Raw genomic sequence first — 10156 nt, forward strand, 5'->3', positions numbered from 1 at the left:
TAGGGGCAGATCCTTAGCCACCGTTCCGCCCCAAAAATATGGAATGCTTCACCAATTTGTGTGTCATCCTTGCGCAAGGGCCATGCTAATCTTCTCTGTATCGTTCCAATTTTAGTATACGTGCTGCCGAAGCAAGCATATATATATCACACTACAACAGGTGTGTGTTATCAACAGTTGGTTCTGTTGTAAACAGCGATTGGAGGTGCAGAACATTTTTATTAGGTAAAATAGGAGTTTATTAATAAGGGTTTATGTCTATTTGATTTTATTTTTATTGTAAATTAATATTTAGGGGAATTACTTTGAAAAATAATTAGTTGCAGTTAAAAGATACTTCCTTAAGTTATAACTTTTCACACACTGCATATTTTATTATAACCACTTTTTTAAGATATTTATCTGAAACATGTCCAATATAATCTCTTAGACAAGTACCTTGTTACAATAACTGATTACATTTTAAAGGTTATTTTCCCAACACTAGTAAATATAGCCACAGATTGTTTTATCTAGCCAATTTCTAAGGGTTTCATCTAATTCAGGGTTGTGGGAAAGCCAGAGTCTGACCTGGCAAGCTATGAGTGCAAGGCAGGATACACCCTGGACAGGATGCCCGTCCATCACAGGGCACACACAGACACAAACACAGGCATGCACACGCTCACACCAAGGCTAATTTTCCCAAGCACCAAAAATTGTCCCATGTTTTCATAACATCTGCAGTACAGGTTAAGGAATATTTTAAATCTTAGTTTCAATATAAGGTCCATCAGTTGAGAAAACAAAGGCCTACGATAGTAACAGGCCCAGACTATTGCCGTTGAGTCAGAGATTACATTTGCCAGCAGCCATATCAACCTGCAACTCACAACTAGCAACCCAATAAAACTAAGCAGTTGTGAGCCTGGTCAGTACCTGGTTGGGAGACCTTCTGGGAAAAACTAAGGTTGCTGCTGGAAGAGGTGTTAGTGGGGCCAGAAGGAGGCGCTCACCCTGCGGTCCATGTGGGTCCTAATGCCCCAGTGATGGGGACACTATACTGAAAAAAAAAATCAGTATAGTATAAAATCATTAAAAATCCCAGGCTGTTTCTCGACAAGAGTAGGGGTGTAACCCTGGTGTCCTGGTCAAATTTCCCATTGGCCCTCACTGATCATGGCCTCCTAATAATCTCCATCTATGAATTGGCTCTCCTCCCCACTAATAGCTGATGTGTGCTGAGTGTTCTGAGTGCTTTGAGTGGAGTGTCCAGAAAAGCACTATATAAGTGTAAGCAATCATTAATTATTATTATTCACTCTTATGCTCTGGAGGTCTCACACAGGCTGACCAGAAGGGTGAAGAATAGTGTTTGGGCTATGAGCTCTTTGTGACCATGAAGCTCTCACACTAAGGTTGACCAACCCTTAGTTGGATTCAGCCTTCGGATCTCTTGACAAGAGGTCAAGAGACCTATGTGAATGACACCATGACATACCATAAAACAGGGGGCATAATCCTGCAGTAGAGAGCCCATATCTTCATAATAATTTCAATGAATAAAACCATCTTTATTTTCACCAATTTTCCAAATTTCTACCTCCTCAGAGCCATTTGAATCTTTCTGTCCATTGCACAGAAAACAATGGCCCACCTTGTAATAAATTCTTTAAAAATTGTTGAAGACAAAGTTTATTTTCTGTCTGAATTATTCTTTTCATCTGCAACTTGATCAGAAAGTGTGAGAAAGTGGTGGTGGGGGGGGGGATCACAACCTGTAATAGCCCATGGCAGACCTTCACAGACAGCAGACGAAAGATTTTTCAGGTTGTTTCCCAGATAGTGACACTAGGAACTCAGGCGATGTTTAATTATCTCTGGAGGCTTTTGCTCTTGGTCAATTATTAGCCTGTGATTAAAGCTTTTGGACTCTGAACCAGAAAGTTATGAGCTGTTGTTAATCAATATTTCATAAATTATTATATATCTCCTGTGAGGGCAAAATAAGACAAGATCCCTCAGGAACCCTCTAAGAGCTGTACTGTCTGGAACTGACAACATTGTTCCAAGCAGAGGGACACTTCATTCGGCACTATAAAAAACAGGCTTACAGGAGTACAGGTGTGGAGGCCATTCCACTTCACCTGCTCAAACCAAAGGTTCTCTCTCTTTTAGACTCTTCCTCTCTCTGCACTACTTTCTCTTACTTTCAGGGATTTCCTAACTTTGAGCTCTTGGATTTCCCTTCACCTGCTCTGTTTTCCATTTGACACTGCTTTCAACATAAACAACATAACTGTAAAAGCCTTATTATTATTGCCTTACTGTAAAATACAGCACACCCTTTAATGAGAGTGATGATTCTCTGTTCTGATTCTGAGGAACTCTTGTGTCTTTTGGATTTAATTACAAGTGAGTCCCTAATCACTAGTGCTAACGGCAGCCTTTAACTCAGGGATTCCCTATCCTTGACTTCGGGATCCCCTCACCTGATGGTTTTCTTTGTTCCTGGGCTATTTACTTAAATAAATTATGAATTGAACCATCAATTTGCTTTTATTTTTACTCAAAAGTTGGAAATTTTAATTTACCTAAGAAGGACAGTATTAAAAATGGCTACATCCTACATGTTCTTCATAAACTGAAGACAAGTAGATGTGAAATTCAGCCTATTATTAGATGTATTAAGGGTACAATTATAAAGTGCTCAAGTGGAACAAAAACGAGTTTGTTACTTGTTTGCTAACATCAAAACAAAATTAACACAATTTTGTTTCCTTATTTCCATTTAAAATGTTTTTGATAAGGAATAGATTCTGGTGAACAAATATGTACAGTATTTACTTTCTGTTGAAGTCCAACTGGCTAATTTCAGCCCACACGCCTAAAGGGAATTCTGGAACTCACTAGTATAGAGTCAATACCAATTAAAATTCCCAGTTGAGTTAAGAGTTTGAAAGCAAATAAAAAAAAAACAGACTTCCGATAAAAAATGTAATCAATCAATTTGTCATTAACATCTTGGTTGGAGCAAATACCAGAGGACACAGTTTTTGTCCATTATACTTACATTTGCACTCATTTATACAGTGTTTTACTGGAACAATTTGGGTAAGACATCTTGCTCAAGGCTACAACAGTGTAGTCTCATTTGGAATTCTAACCTACAAGCTTCTAGTTATAAATTCAAAATCCTAACCACTGCTGCCCTACCTTAAGAATACATAAAATTCTATATGATTATTGAAAGAATAATACTATGTGACTCAGTTATATGCACTCCATTCTCCAGCAGATATTTTCTGAGATTTTTAGGTTTTATTAAAGGTTATTGCTATGTGATCATTTACATTTGCTTCAAAAAAAAATCAAACTGTTACAGCAAATATTTCCTTTGTTGCTTTATTAAATAGAACTTATTTAATAATTGCATTTATTCCTATAGTTTTTTTATTTTAAAATTAAACTATTTGTGAAGTGTTGCATTTCACTGTCTTTGTGAATGTGGACTGTTATGAATGTTTAGGATTCTTAAAGATTATTAAAATTATTAAAAATATGCATTTCTTTGCATGTCTGGCTATGAAAAATAAATTTAAATCTTAACCCTGTTTTAACAGGGAATGAATGGCTAAATTAAGGGTGATCCAGGATTATTGTTGACAAGTAAGGGAAGCGAGCACCCTTACTATGGTCTTTGGTCTCCATCAACAATGTTGTTCCTTTGCCATGGTGCATCTTCTTGTGCAGCTCCTCCACACAGTAATGCACTTCAGTGTCTGAAGACTTGACTTGTATAATTCAGAGGTTAAATGCTTTGCCCTGCCTCTCAACCTGCTGCTGAACCCCTCCTGGGTCTCAGAGGAACTGGGGTTTCCTGTGCCAATCACACTCCTGAGACAGCTGTCATGGCTCCTCAGGGTGCTGGGATGGTCATTGTCCTCAGAGAATTGCAGAGTGACCCGGTCTCCTGGATTACAGACTCTACATGTCCATGGAACACACAGAATGTGAATAGATCTCAATTTAGTCTCGTGAACAGAGTTTTACAGTTAAATAAGAGGCAAAGATCTCAATATATTGTCCTGCAGCAGAAATTAGGGAACGGATTTCTATAAAAAGTGTTAGATTGGAACAAAACGGATTCACAAATCCCTTTTTGGGATTCCAAGAGGGATGTTACCCTTAACAGTCACTAATAACTGTGGTGCATCAGAGATATCAGCCAATATTCTTTCCAAACACATACTGTAAAGCAGTCTATGATGATCATTTATAACTTCCAAATTCATTTCATTTTGACCTGGCTTGTGTCATATTTCACCACACCCGTAAACGCTTTACTATGTGTTTTTACTGTTTTATTACACCTTACTGTGTTGTTGCCACTGTTGCACACATATACATAAGCATAGCCTGCTGTACATGGCTCTGTGGTGTTATGTTTGTAGGTGAAACATCTCTGTGCAGGGCAGAGCAGGAGCCAGAACAAGGAAATTAACAAAAGCTGACAGCAGAAGGCCTCTCTCTTCACCGAGTATGCAATGTAATCGATGCTGCTCTCAAAAGGAAAAGATTGTGTGCAGAACAGGGAATACTGCCCTCTGCTGTCAACAGGTGTTAATGCCATTTTCAGCCTTCTGCCCTCCTTTTGTCTGTTTAGCCTTCTTATAATGCACTATCACATCCAGCTGTCACACTGCTGAAATATGTATAAGGTCAGGTTATGTACTGTACACTATGTCTAGGCTGGGATGTTTAAAATTTGTTTTTGAATCTCAAAAACCATACACACCAACCTAACTGCTCCACCCTCCCTAATTCAAGGCTAAATCCACCACGTGTCAGAAAAAGGAGGGGGAAAGAGGCATGGAAGGTAGGCAGTTCAAACAACACTGCTGTGTTCTAAGCACAACAGCCAACCAGCTGTCAGACAACTGCTAGACAGCTGACCACATCTTCCAGAGCAGCCCCTGCCCCTCTCTGAAGATATAGCTGCTCTATACAGCTATCCAACAGCTCCTCAGAAAAATAAAAAGCAAAAAATAGACAGCATGACAGTAAGCATTATTTTTCACTTATGTTAATAAAGTTTAAGGTTTATAAAAATTAATATACAACTAAATGCATAAACAAATAATTATAGCAGTGTGATGGGTTAATGTGCATTGTATAACATAACATAACATCACTTTATTAGCCCTATACAATTTCTTGCATTAGGAATTCATCTTTTTGCATACCCCAGCTTGCTCTCCATGAGACACACAGAGACAGATAGGGAGAGAGCCTGGGGTCAGAGCGGAGGGTCAGCCATATCTAGAATGTTTGAAATTTAGTTATTAAGCTTCCCAATAGTTACTCTCATAAGTTACATTTTAAGGCATCTTCTGATAGAAGTTTCAAAGTGTACTAGCAAAGTGTACTTGCTGATGAGTATCTTTAAAGTTAGTTAAAGCAAATAGAGGCTTTATAAGACCACGTGCATGTTGGTCTTGCTAATTTCTTCGATAGTTTCATTGTTGTTCTTGGTATCTTGGAGAAACTGACTGCCTCCAGCAAAATGTTCTTTATAATGTCAGTGAATAAGCCTGAGTAGATAGTGTGATGGCTGTTAGGAACTCTTTCTTGCTGAGAATCTGATGAAACAGGACCCTCAGCCAGCTAATCTTAAACCAACAGAAATAAAAATTCATCCTTGCTGCCACCAGGTGGCACCAAAGGGCTGTAACTCACAAAAAGCATCACTGGGGGTGAGAAAAGACACATCTTCACAGAAAAGAAGAAAAATATATAATTTAATTAAATCTAAAAGGACAGACAAAAACAATATTTCCGAAGCTTATCAAGAGAACCTCAGTCATGAAGTTGCACTCAGCTCTAAAAATAAAAGCTATTTTTCGACCAAGGCCAATGCAAGATGAGTGACAGGCCAATTACCGTTCCTCATGCTTTTAAATGAGCCACTTATATTTAAAATCCACTTTTTATATAATGTCATGCATTCTACAGGGAGAGCAATTAATTTAAACCACAAATATTGAAGGTCAGTGATGAATTTCTAGGAAAATTTAAACAAAGGGCAACATCTGCAGCTCTCAAGAGCACTGGTATTTTTAGATATGTACTTTTGATAGTTCAGACCCTTCTAGGAAAAATGGCAAAGGAAAATGATCAGAACAAAGCTTCAATTGTTACTACTCTGTGTTCAACAAAGTGAATATACTGTATACAGATAAGTGTAAACTCCTCCAGGGATGGGATTAAAAACTTCAGCAGTTCCCTTGGAAGGGGAGAATGCTATATGGTTTTCAAACAAACCAAAAATCATCAATGTGGCATTTATGCTTGGAGCCAAATGAAACGTCAGTGAAGAAATTTTGAATAAAAACTAATACAAATTTGTTGCAGAGTACGCAACTCTCAGAAAATTTAATTTTCCAGTTCAGAGTTTATTGCTGCTGAAGGGTGAAGGTTTGCACAAAGTATTGTCAGTGCTTGGCCTCTAACATATTTGTGTATAAAGACAACAATGGAAAATATCTGCACTGTATAACACTGCGGTTTTAGTCTAATGCACAGAAGTAGAAACAAATAGTTAATTTGTTATTTTCAAAATGTGGTTTTACCCTTTACTTGTTGCACTGTTGGAAATAAGGGTCTCGAGTGTGGTGATCAGAATATGTGTGACTGGGGGAACGTTCACACCCCTGACCAGAAAGGGCTGGGGGGGAGAGGAGGCGGAGGACTGTGGTCAGGGCTAAGTGCAGAGGTATGGCAGGCGTGTGGCCACTCATTCTCTGACTTTTACCAAGAAGGCTATTTCTGTTTTCCACAGGATGTTTGTTTCAATTTGAGAACAAATTGTGGGCTTTTCAGGAAACGGGCTTCTCAATCATGTTCTTTTTATTGACGCAAATGCAACTAAGCATTTTTAATGTTGGTACAGACCTCCCCCTTCATGTAGCAGGCATTAACAGTTAGGTTTCAGCCCCCCAAAAAATGTCACTTACTTTGTATAACAAGTGCATCTCATCCACGTGCTTCTGTTCTCATAAAACAGAGATTTTCCAGCCAAACTGAAACTCCTTCTTTTTCACACTTCACCTGGTGCACATACTGTAAATAATCGCACAGTTAGAAAATGGCTGCAATCAGTTATTTGTGTTGAAGCAGATATGATAGTACAATTCGATTCAAGGCACTACCAGCATAATTGGAGAAAGGCACCCATGACATTTGAGAAAAACGCATGAATGAAAAAAGACTTTCGATATATACTATCCAAGGTTATTTGTAGGATAGATCATCAGTCTTATATAAAAGAATTTAGCACAATGCAGCAGTGAGCCACAAGTGCAGCAGTCTGACCACTATAACACCAGCCAGCATTAAGAATTGTAATATTCTTGACTGTTTTTTTAATCTCAGGGAAAGTCATCTGTTTTTTTATCTGTTCTCTTGCGCTCATTCAGATTGCCTATTTCTCCTTTAACCACAGGCACCAAACAAGGTGCCAGAAAGGCATTTTTAATATATTAAAAAGGATGTTAATGTATTAAAAAGGAGGATTGGATTCTTATATCTATATTGATACTTCTGCCTTCATTAATCCACCCACCTTTGGCAGAGAAGTGTTGGAGACTTGCACTCAGAGTCCTGTTTTTTCTATTTACTAAAAAAGTGAGAGCAGGGACAAAAACTTTTAAACTCTTCCTAGGTCCTGGAGAAGAGGGGAAAGCACATAGTGGCTACACAATCTTACTTGATTATTCTTGTCTGGTCTACAGGACTAGGTGATGGATTAGGAACATTCTAGAGTCTGAAAACCAGCCCTTCCTGCAACACACAGACACACACTCCTTCCTTGCTTAACAATGTGAACCTTTTAAGAATTTGCTACAAACAAGATGAAGCCATTCAGCCCATCTGCTACTTTTCTAGTTAAGAATTAATTTATTTAATGATCTGTTTCAAGGGAGACATGACATAGTAGCTTGTTCCATTATCCTACAACTCTTTGGGTTAAAATACTTCCTGTTCTCATTTTTAAATTGACTTCTACGTAGTGTTCACTTGTATTTTCTAGTTCATGCTTCAGTTTTTTCTGAAGATCTTCCCGGGTTTACTTTTTCAGTGCATTTGAGGATTTTGAATACTTGTATCAGGTTTGTTCATAATCTTCTCTGTTGAATAGCACAAAGGTTAATGAGTTTTGACTGCAAACACAACCTCAACTAGTATTTTGACTGTAAAGTGTGTCACACTCCGTACAACTATGGCATTTATGAAATGAAAGCATGCTCTTATTTGCAAATAAGTGACTTCAGCTGTTCTCAGTTTTCCATTAAATTTTTATATGGTTGTTCTTTTTGAGTATTAGAACATACAACATTCATGCTGGAGTAGCACTAAGGTGAAAGAGTAACTTCGAGGTAAATTGGAAAGAAATAATAAAATATTACACATGTTCAAGCAAGAACTGCATCAACGTGTGTTGGCTGCAAAGGTTTATTCCATACTGAAAAATATAAAGTAGTAGTTTTTTATATCCACTGTAGAAACACAACATTCCGGCTATAGAGCCTTTTTTGTTCAGTATATGTTAAATATTACAGCAGCTCAACTACTTTACTTCTTATTGAGTTTACCAATTGGCCTACTACGCTGATGAACATGAAAGAATAAAGGTAACCTTTAGAGCAGATGTCATGAAAAAAATGACAAAAAATAAATATTTCCTTCTAAAATAATTAGAAGAAAACCTTTCTACCCACTTCACATAATGCTTCAGTGGTTAAATTCGTGGTGCCGTACATATTTCTGACGCCTGGTGGCACTAGCGTCATTTGAAATTTCTGTTAAACATACTCTGATACTCTTCTTGTACTCTGCTTTTTACTAAGCACAAAAAACACATTCAATAAAACAGCAGTTAAATTATGTGATTTCAAACCAGAGGATGTTTTTATTCTTTTTTGGAAGTGGAGGTTTGGAAGAGCAAATAAATACTCCGTCACAGGAGTTTATTAAATTTATTTAATTACATTGAATTAAAGCTTTTGTCATTATTTAATAACTGCCTAGTTTATTTATAAATAAATGTTTCATAACTTTGCAAACAATACTCTGATTAAATTTATTAAATTGCCCTCCTGGGATAAATAAAGTATTTTGAATTGAATTTTGAAAACTACGAGCCAACAGTCAAGCTAGATCAGCCTTTGAAATTAATTATATTAATCACTTGCATGAAAAATTACTCTAAAATTAAAACTACTTTAATGTGTTTTTAATCAATACCTCTATTATCAAAATCATTGTTGCTAAGTTTAAAATCTGACTGGCTTTATGGTATTAGATAAGATTTACAAATATACAGCAGGTTTATCTCTTAATAGCATTCGCTACACAAAAGCTATAAATTACACTAAATCTTATTTATTTTAAGCTTTTAAATTCTGTAACTGTAAAAGGGGTCAGCTGCCTGGTTGCTTTATTTTTAGCTCAATAAATGTGAACAGCACCAAGATCTAGTGTGATTTCTGGTCTGAGTTAGACTTTGTGGTGGTTTTCAACTGCTAGAAGGTGTAAAGGTTTGTCTATAGGTCAGCCTTCCTGCACTGGCTGTTTTGACAGTAAAAGAACGCAGTGAAATTGCCAATGGAAAATAACTCACAGCCCACCGGATGCTACCAAGCGAAGGTGAAAAAAAAAACAGAGCACATGTAAAAGAAAAAGTTGTTTTATGTGTTTTTGGAGAAAAAAAAGCCTGTTTTGTTGCATGAGAAACCCTGGTTCGACATGCAGTTCATTTGTGGGAATAGCCATCAAGCCCTTTTCATTTCATGTGAAGTCTTCTGAGAAAACATGTGCTTTAGAAGAAAAAATCTTTGTATCAGAAGTTCTTTTTTAGAGAACTCTCTCTAGAGATAAAAACTGAAGATGGAGAATTATTCCATCTCATCTCATACCATACTTAAATTATGGTTTTAAGCTAAAAAAAGCAAGGCAGTTGGTTGGGCTGATCCAGCCTTATTTCTGTGAGACAGCGATCTACAGTATATGCAATGTGTGTGCCCTGTAAATGGGGACCCATTTCCTCCATAGACACTCATCTGATTCATTTTCCACAATCAGACCTAGGACATTCATATTACTCAGCCCTCTTAGA

General features: G+C 37.3%; 1 non-coding gene across 1 annotated transcript; it reads right to left on the reverse strand.

The window, feature by feature from the left end:
• Positions 1–32: 32 nt before the first annotated feature.
• LOC138242290 (U6 spliceosomal RNA) lies at positions 33–139 on the reverse strand. The gene has a single exon (XR_011191498.1). It is a non-coding gene; the product is annotated as a U6 spliceosomal RNA (small nuclear RNA).
• Positions 140–10156: the final 10017 nt, after the last annotated feature.

This window comes from Lepisosteus oculatus, chromosome 13 (assembly GCF_040954835.1).
Source record: "Lepisosteus oculatus isolate fLepOcu1 chromosome 13, fLepOcu1.hap2, whole genome shotgun sequence".
In the NCBI taxonomy this organism is placed as follows: Eukaryota; Metazoa; Chordata; class Actinopteri; order Semionotiformes; family Lepisosteidae; genus Lepisosteus; species Lepisosteus oculatus.